Raw genomic sequence first — 22,966 nt, forward strand, 5'->3', positions numbered from 1 at the left:
TTGTCCACCTTTTTACACTTAGGCACTTGTGTTGGACACTAAATCACCAAAATACTTAGAAATGGCCCAAGGGCACATTTCCCTTTCAATCTCCCCCTTTTTGGTGATTTATGCCAACACAACATAAAGCAAGTAGAACAAGTACAAAATCAATTCAAATAAGAACTCAAAATTGTTTTGATTCAATTTTGACATATATGGATCATCATTTGCCACCACTTGATTTGTTTTTTGCAAATCAAACCCAAATTTCTATCTCTAAGTCAAACATACTTGTTAAAACATAAAGAGAGTCATTACAAGAGAAATTGATTCAAGATTTCAAAAACTCCCCCTTTTTTTCCATAATCAACATTTCTCCCCACAAGAAGCCAACTTTTGACAAGAGAGACAATAAAAGAGTTTTGACAATCCAAAAGCTCTATTTTACTATTTTCAAAATCTCTCAAGTGGTAGCTGATCCATTTATCGCTTTGGCCTTTATTTTCTCCCCCTTTGGCATCAAGCACCAAAATGAGATCAATCTTGGCCCTTTAACCCCATTGCCTCACCAAAATCTTCAAATGAGAATACAAAGGCAATAAGAGTACATGAGATGAACTTGGAATAAGTTACCCTCTCATCGGAGTGCAGTGGAAGTCTTTCATAGTCCAAGTCCACCTTTCCCTTTCAAACCTCCTTTGAGACTAAATCAAGCAAACTCAAGCAAACAGTTAGTCTCAAAGGGTCAAGTTGTAGCACAGCTCCCCCTAAATCTGTGCATCACTTGCAAAAAGGACTTGTGAGGTCCAGGGAGTGTTTGTACAACTTGAGCACCACAAGTAAGCAACAAAATGCATAAGGAACATGATCAAAGGCATAAATACATGTATGCTATAAATCAATCCAAGTTCCGCGAATCTAGGACATTTAGCTCACTACGCAGCCTGCAAAAGGTCTTTTCATCTAAAGGCTTAGTGAAGATATCGGCTAGCTGGTTCTCGGTGCTAACATGAAACACTTCGATATCCCCCTTTTGCTGGTGGTCTCTCAAAAAGTGATGCCGGATGTCAATGTGCTTTGTGCGGCTGTGCTCAACAGGATTTTCCGCTATTCGGATAGCACTCTCATTATCACATAGGAGTGGGACTTTGCTCAGATTGTAGCCAAAGTCCCGGAGGGTTTGCCTCATCCAAAGTAGTTGCGCGCAACACTGTCCTGCGGCAACATACTCGGCCTCAGCGGTGGATAGGGCAACGGAAGTTTGTTTCTTAGAGTTCCACGACACCAGGGACCTTCCTAAGAATTGGCACGTCCCCGATGTACTCTTCCTATCGACCTTACATCCAACATAGTCGGAATCTGAATATCCAATCAAGTCAAAGGTAGACCCCTTTGGATACCAGATCCCAAAGCAAGGCGTAGCCACTAAATATTGAAGAATCCGCTTCACAGCCACTAAGTGACACTCCTTAGGGTCGGATTGAAATCTAGCACACATGCATACGCTAAGCATAATATCCGGTCTACTAGCACACAAATAAAGTAAAGACCCTATCATAGACCGGTATGCTTTTTGATCAACGGACTTACCTCCTTTGTTGAGGTCGGTGTGTCCGTCAGTTCCCATTGGCGTCTTTGCGGGCTTGGCGTCCTTCATCCCAAACCGCTTTAGCAAGTCTTGCGTGTACTTCGTTTGGGAGATGAAAGTGTCGTCTTTGAGTTGCTTCACTTGGAACCCAAGGAAGTAGTTCAACTCGCCCATCATCGACATCTCGAATTTTTGCGTCATCACCCTGCTAAACTCTTCACAAGACTTTTGGTTAGTAGAACCAAATATTATGTCATCGACATAAATTTGGCACACAAAAAGATCGCCATCGCAAGTCTTAGTGAAAAGAGTTGGATCGGCTTTCCCAACCTTGAAAGCATTAGCAATTAAAAAGTCTCTAAGGCATTCATACCATGCTCTTGGGGCTTGCTTAAGTCCATAGAGCGCCTTAGAGAGCTTACACACGTGGTCGGGGTACCGTTCATCCTCGAAGCCAGGGGGTTGCTCCACGTACACCTCCTCTTTGATCGGTCCGTTGAGGAAAGCGCTCTTCACATCCATTTGGTACAACCTGAAAGAATGGTGAGCGGCATATGCTAGCAAAATACGAATTGATTCTAGCCTAGCCACAGGAGCGAACGTCTCCTCAAAGTCCAAACCTGCGACTTGGGCATAACCTTTTGCCACAAGTCGAGCCTTGTTCCTTGTCACCACCCCGTGCTCGTCCTGTTTGTTGCGGAGCACCCACTTGGTTCCCACAACATTTTGCTTGGGACAAGGCACCAGTGTCCAAACTTCATTGCGCTTGAAGTTGTTGAGTTCCTCCTGCATGGCCAACACCCAGTCCGGATCTAGCAAGGCCTCTTCTACCCTGAAAGGCTCAATAGAAGAAACAAAGGAGTAATGCTCACAAAAATTAACTAATCTCGAGCGAGTAGTTACTCCCTTGCTAATATCATCCAATATTTGGTCGACGGGATGATCCCTTTGAATCGTCGCTCGAACTTGGGTTGGAGGTGCCTGAGGTGCTTCTTCCTCTTCAATTTGAACATCCTGTGCTCCCCCTTGATCATGCGCCTCCACTTGAGGTACCTGTTCGTCATCTTGGGTTGGGGGATGCACCATAGTTGAGGAAGACGGTTGATCTTGCTCCAATTGTTCCTGAGGCCGTACATCTCCAATCGCCATGGTGCGTATCGCGGCCGTTGGAACGTCTTCTTCATCTACATCATCAAGATCAACAACTTGCTCTCTTGGAGAGCCATTAGTCTCATCAAATACAACGTCGCTAGAGACTTCAACCAAACCCGATGATTTGTTGAAGACCCTATACGCCTTTGTATTTGAGTCATAACCTAATAAAAACCCTTCTACAGCTTTGGGAGCAAATTTGGAATTCCTGCCCTTCTTCACTAGAATGTAGCATTTACTCCCAAATACACGAAAGTACGATACATTGGGTTTGTTACCGGTTAGCAGCTCATATGAAGTCTTTTTGAGGAGGCGGTGAAGATAGACCCTGTTGATGGCGTGGCAAGCCGTGTTCATGGCTTTCGACCAAAAATGCTCGGGGGTCTTAAACTCTCCAAGCATAGTCCTCGCCATATCAATGAGCGTCCTGTTCTTCCTCTCTACCACACCATTTTGCTGAGGTGTGTAGGGAGCGGAGAACTCGTGCTTGATCCCCTCCTCCTCAAGGAACTCCTCCACTTGAAGGTTCTTGAACTCGGACCCATTGTCGCTTCTTATCTTCTTCACCTTGAGCTCAAACTCATTTTGAGCTCTCCTTAGGAAGCGCTTGAGGGTCCCTTGGGTTTCAGACTTATCCTGCAAAAAGAACACCCAAGTGAAGCGGGAAAAGTCATCAACAATAACTAGACCATATTTACTTCCTCCTATGCTCAGATAGGCGACGGGTCCGAAGAGGTCCATATGCAGCAGCTCCAGAGGTCTTGAAGTGGTCATCACATTCTTGCTGTGATGTGCTCCTCCCACTTGTTTACCTGCTTGACAAGCTGCACAAGGTCTATCTTTTTCGAATTGCACGTTAGTCAAACCTATCACGTGTTCTCCCTTTAGAAGCTTGTGAAGGTTCTTCATCCCCACATGTGCTAAGCGGCGATGCCACAGCCAGCCCATGCTAGTCTTAGCAATTAAGCATGCATCTAGATCGGCCTCCTCTTTTGCAAAATCAACTAAATAAAGTTTGCCGTCTAATACACCCTTAAAAGCTAATGAACCATCACTTCTTCTAAAGACAGACACATCTATATTTGTAAATAGACAATTATATCCCATATTACATAATTGACTAACAGATAGTAAATTATATCCAAGAGACTCAACTAAAAACACATTAGAGATAGAGTGTTCATTTGATATTGCAATCTTGCCTAAGCCTTTCACCTTGCCTTAGTTCCCATCACCGAATATGATTGAATCTTGGGAATCCTTATTCTTGACGTAGGAGGTGAACATCTTCTCCCCCGTCATATGGTTTGTGCATCCGCTGTCGATAATCCAGCTTGAACCCCCGGATGCATAAACCTGCAAGGCAAATTTAGGCTTGGGTCTTAGGTACCCAACTCTTGTTGGGTCCTACAAGGTTAGTCACAATTGTCTTAGGGACCCAAATGCAAGTTTTATCACCCTTGCATTTTGCCCCTAATTTCCTAGCAACTATCTTCCTATCCTTTCTACAAATAGCAAAGGAAGCATTTAAAGCATGATAAATTGTAGAGGGACCATTCATAACTTTTCTAGGAACATGAACAATATTCTTTCTAGGCACATGATGAATATTTTTCCTAGGCATATCTCTACCATGCATATAGGAAGAACTGGGAGCAAACATAGCATAAGAATCATAGGCATGTGAATCAAAAGCATTACAACTCCTATGAGACTGTCTTCTATCATTGTACATAAAAGCATGGTTCTTTTTAGTACTACTTGCCATAGGGGCCTTCCCTTTCTCCTTGGCGGAGATGGGAGCCTTATGGCTTGTTAAGTTCTTGGCTTCCCTCTTGAAGCCAAGCCCATCCTTAATTGAGGGGTGTCTACCAATCGTGTAGGCATCCCTAGCAAATTTTAGTTTATCAAAATCACTTTTGCTAGCCTTAAGTTGGGCATTAAGACTAGCCATTTCATCATTTAACTTTGCAATAGAAGCTATGTGTTCACTACAAGCATCAATATCAAAATCTTTACATCTATTGCAAATAACAACATTTTCTACACAAGTTGTTGATTTACTAGCTATTTCTAACTTAGCATTCAAATCATCATTAATGCTTCTTAAGCTAGAAATTGTCTCATGGCAAGAAGATAATTCACAAGAAAGCATTTCATTTCTCTTAACTTCTAAGGCATGAAATTTTTGTGCTTCTACAAATTTGTCATGTTCTTCATACAACAAGTCCTCTTGTTTTTCTAAAAGCCTATTCTTATCATTCAAGGCATCAATCAATTCATTGTTTTTATCAATTTTATTTCTATCCAATCCCTTGAACAAGCTAGAGTAATCTATTTCCTCATCGCTAGAATCATCATCACTTGAAGAATCATAAGTAGTACTGGCTCGAGTACATACCTTCTTCTCCTTCGCCATGAGGCATGTGTGATGCTCGTTGGGGAAGAGGGATGACTTGTTGAAGGCAGTGGCGGCGAGTCCTTCATTGTCAGAGTCGGAGGAGGAGCAATCCGAATCCCACTCCTTTCTGATATGTGCCTCGCCCTTGGCCTTCTTGTAATTCTTCTTCTTCTCCCTCTTGTTTCCTTTTTCCTGGTCACTATCATTATTGGGACAGTTAGCAATAAAATGACCAAGCTTACCACATTTGAAGCATGAGCGCTTCCCCTTTGTCTTGGTCTTGCTTGGCTATCCCTTGCGACCCTTTAGCGCCGTCTTGAATCTCTTGATGATGAGGGCCATCTCTTCATCATTAAGTCCGGCCGCCTCAATTTGTGCCACCTTGCTAGGTAGCGCCTCCTTGCTTCTTGTTGCCTTGAGAGCAAGGGGTTGAGGCTCATTGATTGGACCATTCAATGTGTCGTCCACGTATCTTGCCTCCTTGATCATCATTCGCCCGCTTACGAATTTTCCAAGGACTTCTTCGGGCGACATTTTGGTGTACCTGGGATTCTCACGAATATTATTCACCAAATGAGGATCAAGAACGGTAAAGGACCTTAGCATCAATCGGACGACGTCGTGGTCCGTCCATCGCGTGCTTCCGTAGCTCCTTATTTTGTTGATAAGGGTCTTGAGCCGGTTGTATGTTTGGGTTGGCTCCTCGCCCCTTATCATCGCGAATCGTCCAAGCTCTCCCTCCACCAGCTCCATCTTGGTGAGCAAGGTGACGTCGTTCCCCTCATGAGAAATCTTGAGGGTGTCCCAGATCTGCTTGGCATTGTCCAAGCCGCTCACTTTATGGTATTCGTCCCTGCACAAGGATGCTAACAACACAGTAGTGGCTTGTGCATTTCTATGAATCTGTTCATTAATAAAAATAGGACTATCCGAGCTATCAAACTTCATTCCATTCTCAACAATCTCCCATATGCTTGGATGGAGAGAGAATAGGTGACTACGCATTTTGTGGCTCCAAAATCCGTAGTCCTCCCCATCAAAGTGTGGAGGCTTGCCGAGAGGAATGGAGAGCAAATGTGAATTTGAACTTTGAGGAATACGCGAATAATCGAAAGAAAAGTTTGAGTTAACCGTCTTTCGTTTGTCGTAGTCATTGTCGTCGTTGTCCTTATGAGAAGAAGTGGATTCATCACTGTCGTCGTAGTAGACGATCTCCTTGATGCGTCTCGACTTCTTCTTCCTTCCATCTTTGCGTCTATGGCCCGAGCCCGAGTCGGTAGGCTTATCATCCTTAGGCTCGTTGACGAAGGACTCCTTCTCTTTGTCGTTGATCACGATTCCCTTCCCCTTAGGATCCATCTCTTCGGGCGATTAGTCCCTTTGTGAAGAGAACGGCTCCGATACCAATTGAGAGCACCTAGAGGGGGGGTGAATAGGTGATCCTGTAAAACTTGAAAACTTAAGCCACAAAAACTTGGTTAAGCGTTAGCACAGTAAATGCCAAGTGGCTAGAGAGGAGTCTCAACAAAACACAATAACCACAAGAAATCAATCACAGAGATGGCACGGTGGTTATCCCGTGGTTCGGCCAAGACCAACGCTTGCCTACTCCACGTTGTGGCGTCCCAACGGACGAGGGTTGCAATCAACCCCTCTCAAGCGGTCCAAAGACCCACTTGAATACCACGGTGTTTTGCTTGCTTATCTCAATCCCGTTTGCGAGGAATCTCCACAACTTGGAGCCTCTCGCCCTTACACTTGAAGTTCACAAAGAAGCACGGAGTAAGGGAGGATTAGCAACACACACAAGACACAAGAATCAGAGTGTCAACACGCACACAAGTCGCAACAAGAGCTCGCAACACAACTCAATGAGTTCACAACTCCACTAGAGCTCTATATGCTATCACAATGAAACAAATGCGCGGAATCGAGGTCTTGGTGCTTAGGAATGTTGTAGGAATGCTTGGTGTACTCCTCCATGCGCCTAGGGGTCCCTTTTATAGCCCCAAGGCAGCTAGGAGCCGTTGAGAGCATTCTAGGAAGGCTGATCTTGCCTTCTGTCGACTGGCGCACCGGACAGTCCGGTGCACACCGGACACTGTCCGGTGTCCGATTTCCTTCCAAAAATGGCGCAGTCGACCGTTGGCAGCCTGAGAGCCGTTGGCGCACCGGACATGTCCGGTGCACACCGGATAGTCCGGTACCCCCTTCTAGCCGTTGGCTCGGCCACGTGTCCCACGCAGATTGCGCGGCCGACCGTTGGCCCGGCCTACCGTTGGCTCACCGGACAGTCCGGTGCACACCGGACAGTCCGGTGAATTATAGCCGTACGTCGCCGGTGAATTCCCGAGAGCGGCCACTTCGCTCGAGCCAGCCTGGCGCACCAGACACAGTCCGGTGCACCACCGGACAGTCCGGTGTTCCCAGACTGAGCAGAGTCTTGGCTGCTCGAGCCAAGACATTTTCAATTGGATTTTTCCTGTTTCCAGCACTTAGACACAATACATTAGTCCATAAGACAGTGTACTAAGTCTGAGAAACATACCTTTATCCTTGATTTATACTTTGTCCACCTTTTTACACTTAGGCACTTGTGTTGGACACTAAATCACCAAAATACTTAGAAATGGCCCAAGGGCACATTTCCCTTTCAAGTACAAGGTGCATAAATGTTTGTAATAATCCAAGAGCACACCGATAAATTGGATATGAATTCCACTGACTGAGCATAGTCATTTTGAAAGATGACATTTCCTGTTAGTTTTGAACTTCTCCAGATGATAATTGAACCTCCCGAGTTCCCCATCGAAGGAACAAAGGCAAAAGAATCAAACTGATTAGGGCAGAAGTTTTTCAGGTAAACTGAATCAATAAGTTCCTTTTTGGTTTCTTGCAAGCAAATAACATCGCATCCAGATTCCCGAATTGCACATCGAATGCCATTCCATTTAATATTGGAATTAATTCCTCTAACATTGTGACTCAGAACATACCACTCCGAATAAGTAACAACATTTAAATTACTCATTGAGTAAACATGAAGGTTTTGCGCCAGAAAGAGACCCAAACCCAAGCACTAGGTGGGTAAAATAAGTGTCAAACATCAAGCAAAAGAGTATCATAGAAATAAAACATGCACACCCAGGTGCCAGCCAAGGAACAAAGAGTCCTGGAATTAACCAACCCAAAAACATAGAATTTCAAAAGACAAAAGCCAGACTCCAGACAACATGTCTTCCACCTATTGTTTATCTTCTTCATTGGTATCTTCATTCTTCTCATTTTCCTTATCCTTTCTGCTCGTCCTCTTTTGACCAACAAATCCTGATGAAGATTTCTTCTTCTTCAAATTGTTATCATATAATTCTTCGTCTGACATGTTACAGAACTTGGTCCCCAGATTCCGGATCACCTTAGAAGACAGAGATGGGGGACCATCAAAGTTATGATGGCACATCAGACAGTTCCTTTTCGAGCAAGCACCTTGTCTGAACCCAGCTCATGAGTCCTTTAGGCGCTTACTCCTTCTGAGCTCTGATTCCACAATGATTGGTGCCGGGACATCACAGCCATTCTTTTCCTGCCCGAGTTTGTTGACTGGGAATTCTCTGAAAGAACATCTTCTAGGAATTTATCTTTCGGGCATTCCTTAGGAATGACAAAAGATAAGGACTCAAGTTCTAGCTCCAGCAATATTGGAGGAATTTCTGATGACAAGAAGGACTTTGCCAACTAAAGGCTTCAGGTTGAAGCAAATTTGAGAGGAAGAAGGGTGCCCAATTTTTTGGAATCTTCACTAAAATGTCTGGGGTCCCTGCAGGAGCAAAATACTTGGCCCAAATCATGTAAAGCTGAGCAGACCTTTTCCTCTCCATGTGCATCTAAAACACTGGATCTGGTTGCCACTCCTGAGTGAGCATGAAGTTTATTTCCAAATTCTGAAAGTATTGATTATTGTTTGGCCCCCCATCTTGGGCCTGTGGAGGCTGGTCAGCATTAACAGGAGGAGGAGCCATCTGAATAACTGGGCCATCAACCTCATGTGGCCCATTAAAAGGGGCAACATTAAAAGCAAGCCCATCCCCTGGCATCACAGGTCCATCTTCTAAAATGTGGCCATTCTGAAGGGGTGCATCCTGAATGGGACCAATGGAGCTGTCCGACGACAAGCCCGAGTGTTGGTTGCTGAGTTATTGTTCATCTGGTTGAATGGGCTATGGGATCTGCTGATTAGGTTGAATGTTTTCTATCCATTGATCCCAATCCCCCTGAACATTGTCCTCTTGGTGGGCCGGCAAATCTCCTCCCAAAGGATCCGGCGGGAAATTAAGGTCAAGGCCAGCCGGTGGCATAGGTTGACCCAGACCAAAAAAAACCAAGGGAAGTTGCTAACCATCTTCCGGAGCATGCGAAATTGGGTCCTCGTCTTGAGCCTGCCCACCAAGCATGTTTTGTTGGATTATTTCACACGGGACTATCCAAGAATCTCCAATGAAACCATCTGCCTCCGAAAAAACAATGAACTGAGGGACTTCTTCAAGGGATGTGACACGGACACGAAGCAATGTCCTGGTCACATTATGTCGATCCTCCTCCCAAAGAATCAACCTGCCAAACGAACCAATAGCTGCCTGCAGGTACTCTGAGGAACGGTAATCTAGAGGAAAACCCAGCAGCATGAGCCAACATTCACGGTTAAAAAAGAGAGCCCGATGATTCCAGGCGTCATTGTGACAAAGAGCAGTGAAAGTAGCATCCAAATATTGTTGGGGGCCAAGCAAAACAAGGTTATCACGCTCCAAAACACTGTAAAACTGCACCAACACCTGCCCCAAGTGAGAGCGCTGAATATCTCTCACCCCAACCCTTCGATGTTCCACTAAATATTCCCTAATCACATCTCTGACCGCAGGGAATAAGACCTCATGCGCAGGTAAAGGATGGATATTAATAATCGCCCAATCCTCATGCATTGGCGGGTGTCGGGGACCATAATTAGGGGTACCCTCAAGGCCCCTAATTCTCAGCTGGTAACCCCATTCAGCATAAAGCTGCAAAGGCCTGATGGGTGCGATTAAGTCAGGGATCAGTCCATTCAAGGGACTCGATCACGCCTCGCCCGAGCCTAGCCTCGGACAAGGGCAGCCGACCCCGGAGGATTTCCGTCTCGCCCTAGGCCCCCCTCCAGCGGCGAACATATTTCCGGCTTGCCCGAGGCCCTGTCTTCGCCAAGAAGCAACCCTGACCAAATCGCCGCACCGACTGACCAAGTCGCAGGAGCATTTAATGCAAAGGTGGCCTGACACCTCTATCCTGACGCGCCCCCCTAGAGCCGAAGTGACCGCCGTCACTTCGCCGCTCCACTGACCGGCCTGACAGAAAGACAGCGCCGCCTGCGCCGCTCCGACTGCGGTGCCACTCGACAGAGTCAGGCTGACAGGCAGTCAGGCCTGGTCGAAGGCACCATAGGAAACTCCGCTCCGCCCGACCCAGGGCTCGGACACGGGCTAAGTCCCGGAAGACGGCGAACTCCGCTCCGCCCGACCCAGGGCTCGGACACGGGCTAAGACCCGGAAGACGGCGAACTCCGCTCCGCCCGACCCAGGGCTCGGACACGGGCTAAGACCCGGAAGACGGCGAACTCCGCTCCGCCCGACCCAGGGCTCGGACACGGGCTAAGACCCGGAAGACGGCGAACTCCGCTCCGCCCGACCCAGGGCTCGGACACGGGCTAAGTCCCAGAAGACGGCGAACTCCGCTCCACCCGACCCAGGGCTCGGACACGGGCTAAGACCCGGAAGACGGCGAACTCCGCTCCGCCCGACCTAGGGCTCGGACACGGGCTAAATCCTAGAAGACGACGAACCCCGCTTCGCCCGACCCCAGGGCTCGGACTACGCCCTGGCCTCAGCCGACGGTCTCCGCCTCACCCGACCCGGGGCTCGGACTCGACCTCGGCCACGGAAGACAGACTCGACCTCGGCTTCGGAGGAGCTTCCACATCGCCCAACCTAGGGCGCAGACCAGCCACGTCAACAGGAGGCGCCATCATCACCCTACCCCGAGCTGACTCGGGCCGCAGGGAACAAGATCGGCGTCCCATCTGGCTCGCTCCGCCAGATAGGCAATGATGGCGCCTCGCATACTCTGTGACGACGGTGGCACTCAGCCCCCTTACGGAAGCAAGAGGACGTGAGCAAGGACTCAACCGCTCCGACAGTTGTCCCTCCGCCAGGCTCCATCGCTCCTCCGACGGCCACGACATCACACCAGCTGGGTGCCAAGATCTCTCCGGCTGCCACAACGGCATGTACTTAGGGCGCTAGCTCTCCTCCGCTAGACATGTAGCACTCTGCTATACCCCCCATTGTACACCTGGATCCTCTCCTTACGCCTATAAAAGGAAGGACCAGGGCCCTCTTAGAAAAGGTTGGCCGTGCGGGGACGAGGACGAGATACGCGCTCGCTTGAAGCCGCTCGCTCCCTCTCCCGCGTGGACGCTTGTAACCCCCTACTGCAAGCGCACCCGACCTGGGCGCGGGACGAACACGAAGGCCGCGGGATTCCCACCTCTCTCACGCCGGTCTCCGGCCGCCTCGCTCTCCCCCTTTGCGCTCGGCCTCGCGCTCGACCCATCTGGGCTGGGGCACGCGGCGACATTCACTCGTCGGCCTAGGGACCCCCCGGTCTCGAAACGCCGACAGTTGGCGCGCCAGGTAGGGGCCTGCTGCGTGTTGACGAACAGCTTCTCGTCAAGCTCCAGATGGGCAGTCTCCAGCAACCTCTCCAACCCGGGACGGTGCTCCGTTTCGGGAGTCTTGAGTTCATGTCCCTCGACGGCAGCTACGACATGATACTCCTTCCACCGCCGTGCGACAACGACAATGGCAGCCGACAGCCTGCCCGCCGGCGGCGGAATCGACGACGTCTTCCCCGCGTGGTGGAAGAACAACCTTCGAGCTCATCCTGCCCTCTTCCCCACCGACGGAGGGGAAGACGGGGCAACCAAGGCCAAGCAGGAGGCAGCGCCTCGTCGGCTGTCGAGCGAGTCGATCGCGCCGGCACCCCAATGGGGGGCGCACCGGGTATCGACTTCGCGCTTGAGACGAAGACGAGCGCTGTCTCCCCGTGACACGCCAATCCTAAGCAAACGGACGATGCCAGCACGCTCGCGAAAAGCTTGCTGGACGTCACCCTCATACCTGAGACGACGGTGCAGTCAGTCCCCGACGTGACCTCATCGTCGCCCGTCGACCAGAAGGTACCGACCGATTCCCATCCCACGTCTTTCGGATTCAGCCTTGACCCGCCTAGCGGCTTCGCTTTGGCGGGCGCTCTCGTAGAGGCGAGTCCAAACCCTCTGGGGTTTCGTATGCGGTCACCTTGGGACCGGCTGACGGACGTCTCGACCTACGGGCCCTCTGGGTCCGAGGAAGACGACGAGCCCAACATATGTTGGGATTTCTCTGGACTTGGCAACCCTAGAGCCATGCGGGACTTCATGACCGCATGTGACTACTGCCTTTCCGACTGTTCCGACGGTAGCCGTAGCCTCGGCGACAAGGACTGCGGCCCAAGTCGCGAATGCTTCCACGTCGATCTGGGGGGCTCCTCCAAAGGCAACCATCTCGGCATGCCGGAGGACGGTGATCTCCCTAGGCCGGTGCCTCGCGTTGACATCCCACGGGAGCTAGCTGTGGTCCCCGTTCAGGCGGGGGACCATGACCCACAGCTCGAGCAAATCCGCGGGGTGCAGGCCAGGCTCGACGGGGGAGCAGGAGCGCTTGAGCCGATCCGCCGGGACGTCGGGCAGGCATGGGCAGGCCAACCCTCGGCCGGAGAAATACGTCATCTACCCCAGGGCTTCCAGCACCGCGTCACCGACGACGTCAGGGTCAGGCCACCACCCGCATCTAGTGGGGTCGGCCAGAACCTGGCTGCAGCAGCGATGCTTCTCCGCGCGATGCCGGAGCCATCAACCACCGAGGGGCGGCGAATCCAGGGGGAGCTCAAGAATCTCCTAGAAGGCGCCGCGGTCCGACGGGCCGAGAGCTCTGCCTCCCGAAGGCAGGGGTACCCCTCGGAACCTCATGCCGCGACTTCCCGATTCATGCAGGAAGCCTCGGTCTACACCGGACGCACGCGCAACACTGTGCCTTCGGCCCCGGGTCGCCTCGGCAGCGAGCACCATCACCACGACCATCGGGCCCACCTCGACGAGAGGGTGCGCCGAGGCTACCACCCCAGGCGTGGGGGACGCTACGACAGCGGGGAGGATCGGAGTCCCTCGCCCGAGCCACCCGGTCCGCAGGCCTTCAGCCGAGCCATACGACGGGCGTCGTTCCCGACCCGGTTCCGACCCCCGACTACTATCACGAAGTACTCGGGGGATACGAGACCGGAACTGTGGCTCGCGGACTACCGTCTGGCCTGTCAACTGGGTGGAACGGATGATGACAACCTCATCATCCGCAACCTCCCCCTGTTCCTCTCCGACACCGCTCGCGCCTGGTTAGAGCACCTGCCTCCGGGGCAGATCTCCAACTGGGACGACCTGGTCCAAGCTTTCGCTGGCAATTTCCAGGGCACGTACGTGCGCCCCGGGAATTCCTGGGACCTTCGAAGCTGCCGACAGCAGCCGGGAGAGTCTCTCCGGGACTACATCCAGCGATTCTCGAAACAGCGCACCGAGCTGCCCAACATCACCGACTCGGATGTCATCGGCGCGTTCCTCGCTGGCACCACCTGCCGCGACCTGGTGAGCAAGCTGGGTCGCAAAACCCCCACCAGGGCGAGCGAGCTGATGGACATCGCCACCAAGTTCGCCTCCGGCCAAGAGGCGGTCGAGGCTATCTTCCGGAAGGACAAGCAGCCCCAGGGCCGCCCTTCGGAAGATGCCCCTGAGGCGTCAACTCAGCATGGCGCCAAGAAGAAGGGCAAGAAGAAGTCGCAAGCGAAACGCGACGCCGCCGACGCGGACCTTGTCGCCGCCGCCGAGTACAAGAACCCTCGGAAGCCCCCCGGAGGTGCCAACCTCTTCGACAAGATGCTCAAGGAGCCGTGCCCCTATCACCAGGGGCCCGTCAAGCACACCCTTGAGGAGTGCGTCATGCTTCGGCGCCACTTCCACAGGGCCGAGCCACCCGCGGAGGGTGGCAAGGCCCGCGACAACGACAAGAAGGAAGATCGCCAGGCAGGAGAGTTCCCCGAGGTCCGCGACTGCTTCATGATCTATGGTGGGCAAGCGGCGAACGCCTCGGCTCGGCACCGCAAGCAAGAGCGTCGGGAGGTCTGTTCGGTGAAGGTGGCGGCGCCCGTCTACCTAGACTGGTCCGACAAGCCCATCACCTTCGACCAAGCCGACCACCCCGACCATGTGCCGAGCCCGGGGAAATACCCGCTCGTCGTCGACCCCATCATCGGCGACATCAGGCTCACCAAGGTCCTCATGGATGGAGGCAGCAGCCTCAACATCATCTACGCCGAGACCCTCGGGCTCCTGCGTGTCGATCTGTCCTCTGTCCGGGCAGGCGCTGCGCCCTTCCATGGGATCATTCCTGGGAAGCGCGTCCAGCCCCTCGGACAGCTCGACCTTCCCGTCTGCTTCGGAACACCCTCCAACTTCCGAAAGGAGACCCTGACGTTCGAGGTGGTCGGGTTCCGAGGAACCTACCACGCGGTACTTGGAAGACCGTGCTACGTGAAGTCCATGGCCGTCCCCAACTACACCTACCTGAAGCTCAAGATGTCGGGCCCCAACGGGGTCATCACCGTCGGCCCCACGTACAAACACGCGTTCGAATGCGACGTGGAGTGCGTGGAATACGCCGAGGCCCTCGCCAAGTCCGAGGCCCTCATCGCCGACCTGGAGAGCCTCTCGAAGGAGGTGCCAGACGTGAAGCGTCATGCCGGCAACTTTGAGCCAGCGGAGACGGTTAAGTCCGTCCCCCTCGACCCCAGCGGCGACGCCTCCAAGCAGATCCGGATCGGCACCGGGCTCGATCCCAAATAGGAAGCAGTGCTCATCGACTTTCTCCGTGCGAACGCCGACGTCTTCGCGTGGAGTCCCTCGGACATGCCCGGCATACCGAGGGATGTCGCCGAGCACTCGCTGGACATCTGAGCCGGAGCCCGACCCGTCAAGCAGCCTCTGCGCCGATTCGACGGGGAGAAGCGCAGAGCCATAGGCGAGGAGATCCACAAGCTAATGGCGGCAGGGTTCATCAAAGAGGTATTCCATCCTGAATGGCTTGCCAACCCTGTGCTTGTGAGAAAGAAAGGGGGGAAATGGCGGATGTGTGTAGACTACACTGGTCTCAACAAAGCATGTCCGAAGGTTCCCTACCCTCTGCCTCGCATCGATCAAATCGTGGATTCCACTGCTGGGTGTGAAACCCTGTCTTTCCTCGATGCCTACTCAGGGTATCACCAAATCAGGATGAAAGAGTCCGACCAGCTCGTGACTTCTTTCATCACACCCTTCGGCATGTATTGCTATGTCACCATGTCGTTCGGCTTGAGGAATGCGGGCGCGACGTACCAGCGGTGCATGAACCATGTGTTCGGCGAACACATTGGCCGCACGGTCGAGGCCTACGTCAATGACATTGTAGTCAAGACGAGGAAAGCCTCCGACCTCCTTTCCGACCTTGAAGTGACATTCCGATGTCTCAAGGCGAAGGGCGTCAAGCTCAATCCCGAAAATTGTGTTTTCGGGGTGCCCCGAGGCATGCTCTTGGGGTTCATCGTCTCCGAGCGGGGCATCGGAGCCAACCCGGAGAAGATCGCAGCCATCACCAGCATGGGGCCCATCAAGGACTTGAAAGGCGTACAGAGGGTCATGGGATGCCTCGCGGCTCTGAGCCGCTTCATCTCGTGCCTCGGTGAAAGAGGTCTACCTCTGTACCGCCTCTTGAGGAAGGCCGAGTGCTTCACTTGGACCCCTGAGGCCGAGGAAGCCCTCGGGAACCTGAAGGCGCTCCTCACAAAGGCGCCTATCTTGGTGCCCCCAGCTGCCGAAGAAGCCCTCTTGGTCTATGTCGCCGCGACCACTCAGGTGGTCAGCGCCGCGATTGTGGTCGAGAGGCAAGAAGAGGGGCGTGCATTGCCCGTTCAGAGGCCAGTCTACTTCGTCAGCGAGGTACTGTCCGAGACCAAGATCCGCTACCCACAAGTGCAGAAGCTGCTGTATGCGGTGATCCTGACACGGCGGAAGTTGCGACACTACTTCGAGTCTCATCCGGTAACTGTGGTGTCATCCTTCCCCCTGGGGGAGATCATCCAGTGCCGAGAGGCCTCGGGTAGGATTGCAAAGTGGGCGGTGGAAATCATGGGCGAAACAATCTCGTTCGCTCCTCGGAAGGCCATCAAGTCCCAGGTCTTGGTGGACTTCGTGGCTGAATGGGTCGACACCCAGCTCCCAACAGTTCCGATCCAGCCGGAACTCTGGACCATGTTCTTCGATGGGTCACTGATGAAGACAGGAGTCGGCGCAGGCCTACTCTTCATCTCGCCCCTCGGGAAGCACCTACGCTACGTGCTACGCCTCCATTTCCCGGCGTCCAACAATGTGGCCGAGTATGAGGCTCTGGTCAACGGGTTGCGGATCGCCATCGAGCTAGGGGTCCGACGCCTCGACGCTCGCGGTGACTCGCAGCTCGTCATCGACCAAGTCATGAAGAACTCCCATTGCCGCGACCCGAAGATGGAGGCCTACTGCGATGAGGTTCGGCGCCTGGAAGACAAGTTCTACGGGCTCGAGCTCAACCACATCGCCCGGCGCTACAACGAGACTGCGGACGAGCTGGCTAAAATAGCCTCAGGGCAAACAACGGTTCCCCCGGACGTCTTCTCCCGAGACCTGCATCAACCCTCCGTCAAGATCGACGACACGTCCGAGCCCGAGGTACCCTCGGCTCAGTCCGAGGTACCCTCGGCTCAGTCCGAGGCACCCTCGGCTCAACCCGAGGCGCCCTCGGCTCAGTCCGAGGCACCCTCGGCTCAACCTGAGGCACCCTCGGCTCGGCCCGAGGCGCCCTCGGTTCAGCCCGAGGTACCCTCGGCCCCCGAGGGTGAGGCACTGCGCGTCGAGGAGGAGCGAAGTGGGGTCACGCCTAATCGAAACTGGCAGACTCCGTACCTGCAATATCTCCACCGAGGAGAGCTACCCCTCGACCGAGCCGAGGCTCGGCGGTTGGCGCGGCGCGCCAAGTCGTTCGTCTTGCTGGGAGATGGAAAGGAGCTCTACCACCGCAGCCCCTCAGGCATCCTCCAGCGATGCATCTCCATCACCGAAGGTCAGGAGCTCCTACGAGAGATACACTCGGGGGCTTGCGGCCATCACGCAGCACCTCGAGCCCTTGTCGGGAATGCCTTCCGACAAGGCTTCTACTGGCCGACGGCGGTGGCCGACGCCACTAGAATTGTCCGCACCTGCGAAGGGTGTCAGTTCTACGCGAGGCAGACCCACCTGTCCGCTCAGGCTCTGCAGACGATACCCATCACCTGGCCTTTTGTTGTGTGGGGTCTGGATCTCGTCGGCCCCTTGCAGAAGGCGCCCGGGGGCTACACGCACCTGCTGGTCGCCATCGACAAATTCTCCAAGTGGGTCGAGGTCCGACCCCTGAATAGCATCAGGTCCGAGCAGGCGGTGGCGTTCTTCACCAACATCATCCATTGCTTCGGTGTCCCGAACTCCATCATCACCGACAACGGCACCCAGTTCACCAGCAGAAAGTTCCTGGACTTCTGCGAGGATCACTACATCTGGGTGGACTGGGCCGCCGTGGCTCATCCCATGACGAATGGGCAGGTAGAACGTGCCAACGGCATGATTCTACAAGGGCTCAAGCCTCGGATCTACAACGACCTCAACAAGTTCGGCAAGCGGTGGATGAAGGAACTCCCCTTGGTGGTCTGGAGTCTGAGGACAACGCCGAGCCGAGCCACGGGCTTCACGCCGTTCTTTCTAGTCTATGGGGCCGAAGCCATCTTGCCCACAGACTTAGAATACGGTTCCCCGAGGACGAGGGCCTACACCGACCAAAGCCACCAAGTTAGCCGAGAAGACTCGCTGGACCAGCTGGAGGAGGCTCGGGACAAGGCCTTGCTACACTCGGCGCGGTACCAGCAGTCCCTGCGACGCTACCACGCCCGAGGGGTTCGGTCCCAAGACCTCCAGGTGGGCGACCTGGTGCTTCGGCTGCGACAAGACGCCCGTGGGCGGCACAAGCTCACGCCTCCCTAGGAGGGGCCGTTCGTCATCGCCAAAGTTCTGAAGCCCGGAACATACAAGCTGGCCAACAGTCAAGGCTCGGGTATTGACGCTGGAAGGGGGCAGCAGCACCCTCGGCATCGACGACACCTTCGGCGAGGTCTGACCTAGCCTCGGACGGCGACGTGGTCCGAAGATCTCCACTCCGAAGGACGACGTCATCGCCACGCCCGGGCCATCGCTGCCAGGGTCTTCTCCGGGAATCCGGCCGAGCAGGCGGCTCGGCCGGTCACCCCGGGGCCTCGGCCAGCCGTCCTCCAAGGGCGTCAGCCCGACCCGAGGCCTCGGCTGGTCAACTCCGACGCTGGTCCCGCTAACGGACGACCCGGCTAGGCTCCGGCCAACCAGGTTTCCTTTTCGAGCCAACTCTGCCCCTGTTCACGCTGATACCGCTACCCCTGGCCTCGGCTCATCGAAGAGCGGCCGAGGGGTTCCTTTAATTAAGCTAGAGAAGCCTCGGACAACAAGGCCGACCGAGCCGAGGGACTCCCACGCCTCCGGGATACGGATACCTCACTCGTCACCTTTACACGGGGCGACTCACGCTTGGTGAAGCAGTTCAGACAACCAACAGGCGAGTCTTAGTGCTCGAAAAGGAGGAAAAAACACGGCTCTGTGCCGAATTTACATACATGTTCAGGCTTCGACAGCCACAATGAACACTGGCATTCAAAGTGCCATTACAAACGGAACTCCGGTTCCGTCCCCGCGGGTATGGACAACCTCCACGCCGGGGAAGCCCGTGGAGCGATAAGCTCTGGGCAAATCACCAGCAAACGCGGGTCGCCCCAAAGCGCATCGGCAGGTCCTCACTCCTGTCCTCGCCACGCAAGCGAGGAAGAGGACGGAATGTTGCATCCTAGCTGGACAGCAACAGCCCGCCTCCCCCAGCATGGCTGGAGGACGTCTCCTCCGCAGAACTGGAGGATGGTCTCCACCACCAGAAGCTGGAAGAGGAGGCGGTCAACCGACCCGCGCGGGGGGCAGAGCACCGGCTCAGCCCGGGCCCCGCCCCAGCGAGGATGATGAAGACCAGCTGGGGGCGGGGCCAAGATCACAGCCCAGCTTGCTCCTCCCCATCCAGGGGCTGGTGGTCACCGTCTTGGGTGAACCCGGCGAGGGGGAGCAGCCGGGCTGGCTGATGAAAATCCTTGAAGCCGAATGATGGCTGAAAGGTACCAACTCCCGCAGAGTTGCGTTCCTCCAACAACGAGGCGGAAAGACGGCGGATATCCCCCATCCGGGGGCTTGGAAGGTGGAAAGACACGATGCATAAGGGAGCGCGAAGACATGGTCGCCTCCAAAGGGGGTCACCCTCCTTTTAAAGGCGGCTCTCCCTACTTGCGTCCCCAGCCGTCACGGGCTGAGTCTTCTCCAACACACTCCAAGGTCCTCCCCTGCGGCGCGGGGGCTGGGTCCCACGCGTCAAGCAAACCGGCTTAGAGCAGAAGAAGCCAAACCGCCATGCGTGGTGCGTACAACCGCCCAGCGGTTACAAGCGACCCCCTACTTTTGCCCAGACCAGCGGGCAAAAGGGTGGGCAGCCATGCAGGCGGCATGCAACCGCGCCAAATGGGCGCATTCCTCCGGCTCCCAACACGCCCGGCATGGGGGCCTAGGCCCACGCGTCATGCAACCAGCGCGCCGAATGCTTCGTGCATGCAACTGCACCGCCACTTGCGCCACTACCGCGCCTCCTCGACTGCGGAACCAATACCACGACTCGAGGCGACCCAGCGCGCGACCCAGCAGCGCCAGCCTGGCGCGACGGTCAATGCAGCCAAAAATGGGTCGGCAGTAATGGCGGTGGCAGGCGGGCAGGAGCAGCGGCCACGTCGTCAGCCAAGCTCACGTCCCATCCAGGGACAGCGAGGGAGCCCTCTCTCACGGCGTGAAGACAACGCGCTCGTGTTCCGTTCCTCGAACGGCTCGCGCACGCGCAACGGCTGCCCTACGAACCACTCACCCCGTCGCATTAACTCCGCGGCGGGACAGGCGGCGCCTATGGCAGGAGAAGCGAGCGACGCTTCGCCTTCGCCACAATGACCGCGTCAAAAGAGGTACGCCGCGTCGTTCGATTTCGTATCCCTTTCCTTTTTTCCTCTTTCTCTCTCTTGCAACAGGGACCGGGAAAGGGGGATACCCCGAAAAGGATCCTTCCCCGTGAAGGAACCAGGCCCCGAGCCTCCCTACTGATCAGAGGTTCATAGGCTGGCCCCTCGGAAGGGTTCGACAGCCGCCTCAGATCACGTGGGCCCTACACCCACTACTGGTCAGAGGTTCGAAGGCCGGCCCCTCGGAAGGGTACAACGACCGCCTCAGGCTACTCGGGCTCCGCGCCCACTACTGATCAGGGGTTTGAAGGCTGGCCCCCGAAGGGTTCACAGCCGCCTCAGACGCCGAGCGAGGGATGACCGTGGGTACGTTCGATACATAACCAAGGCTCGGGCTGCGCTCCCGAGGTACCCTAGGACATTTCTGAGACCGGCGGGAACGATCTTGTAACGGAATCCCATCAGAGGGAGGCATCGAGCCCTCGGACCCCGTCGCCAGGGGACCGGGTCCGGCAGATCACCCGCAGGTACTTTTGGGCATGCCTCTGGGCCCCTAGCCGACCCCTAACAAACGGGGCACGGACGTCCACTCGGATCACCCGCTTGCAGCTCACCAGAGACACCATGTTCGGCGCCCATCGAGGGCAACATGGCGCTTCCCCCCCCCCTCCTCCTTGCGGAAAGGCGACGCAGGGGCATATGTAAAAAAGCCGAGTCTGTCCCTGATCGCCCTCTCGCCCTGTGCAGAGGCTCGGGGGCTGCTCTCGCAAACCCGGCTCCGGCCGAACCGTTGATAGCGTCAACATACCAGCCCGAGAACTTGGGACCCGACCGTACACCCGGGCTACGGCCAGCTCGCATGAGGGAACGACCAGACCAACCGAAGCGTTACGCGAGGCATTAAGACCTCGAAGGAGTGAAACCACTCCTCCGAGGCCTCGGGGGCTACACCCGGCGGGTGCGCTCGCGCGCACCCACCGGAACAAAACGCAACCGAGAAAGGCTGGTCCCCTTGCAAAAAAATGCAACGAAAGCCTCCAAGCGAGTGCTAACACTCCCTTCGAGGCTCAGGGGCTACTGTCAGGGACCATAATTAGGGGTACCCTCAAGGCCCCTAATTCTCAGCTGGTAACCCCCATCAGCATAAAGCTGCAAAGGCCTGATGGGTGCGATTAAGTCAGGGATCAGTCCATTCGAGGGACTCGATCACGCCTCGCCCGAGCCTAGCCTCGGACAAGGGCAGCCGACCCCGGAGGATTTCCGTCTCGCCCTAGGCCCCCCTCCAGCGGTGAACATATTTCCGGCTTGCCCGAGGCCCTGTCTTCGCCAAGAAGCAACCCTGACCAAATCGCCGCACCGACCGACCAAGTCGCAGGAGCATTTAATGCAAAGGTGGCCTGACACCTCTATCCTGACGCGCGCCCCCCAGAGCCGAAGTGACCGCCGTCACTTCGCCGCTCCACTGACCGGCCTGACAGAAAGACAGCATCGCCTGCGCCGCTCCGACTGCGGTGCCACTCGACAGAGTGAGGCTGACAGGCAGTCAGGCCCGGTCGAAGGCACCATAGGAAACTCCGCTCCGCCCGACCCAGGGCTCGGACACGGGCTAAGTCCCGGAAGATGGCAAACTCCGCTCCGCCCGACCCAGGGCTCGGACACGGGCTAAGACCCGGAAGACGGCGAACTCCGCTCCGCCCGACCCAGGGCTCAGACACGGGCTAAGACCCGGAAGACGGCAAACTCCACTCCGCCTGACCCAGGGCTCGGACACGGGCTAAGTCCCGGAAGACGGCGAACTCCGCTCCGCCCGACCCAGGGCTTGGACACGGGCTAAGACCCGGAAGACGGCGAACTCCGCTCCGCTCGACCTAGGGCTCGGACACGGGCTAAATCCCGGAAGACGACGAACCCCGCTTCGCCCGACCCCAGGGCTCGGACTACGCCCTGGCCTCAGCCGACGGTCTCCGCCTCGCCCGACCCGGGGGCTCGGACTCGACCTCGGCCACGAAAGACAGACTCGACCTCGGCTTCGGAGGAGCTTCCACATCGCCCAACCTAGGGCGCAGACCAGCCACGTCAACAGGAGGCGCCATCATCACCCTACCCCGAGCTGACTCGGGCCGCAGGGAACAAGACCGGCGTCCCATCTGGCTCGCTCCGCCAGATAGGCAATGATGGCGCCCCGCATACTCTGTGACGACGGCGGCACTCAGCCCCCTTACGGAAGCAAGAGGACGTCAGCAAGGACTCAACCGCTCCGACAGCTGTCCCTCCGCTAGGCTCCATCGCTCCTCTGACGGCCACGACATCACACCAGCTGGGTGCCAAGATCTCTCCGGCTGCCACAACGGCATGTACTTAGGGCGCTAGCTCTCCTCCGCTAGACACATAGCACTCTGCTATACCCCCCATTGTACACCTAGATCCTCTCCTTACGCCTATAAAAGGAAGGACCAGGGCCCTCTTAGAGAAGGTTGGCCGCGCGGGGACAAGGACGAGATACGCGCTCGCTC

This window comes from Zea mays, chromosome 1 (genome assembly GCF_902167145.1).
Source record: "Zea mays cultivar B73 chromosome 1, Zm-B73-REFERENCE-NAM-5.0, whole genome shotgun sequence".
Lineage (NCBI taxonomy): Eukaryota > Viridiplantae > Streptophyta > Magnoliopsida > Poales > Poaceae > Zea > Zea mays.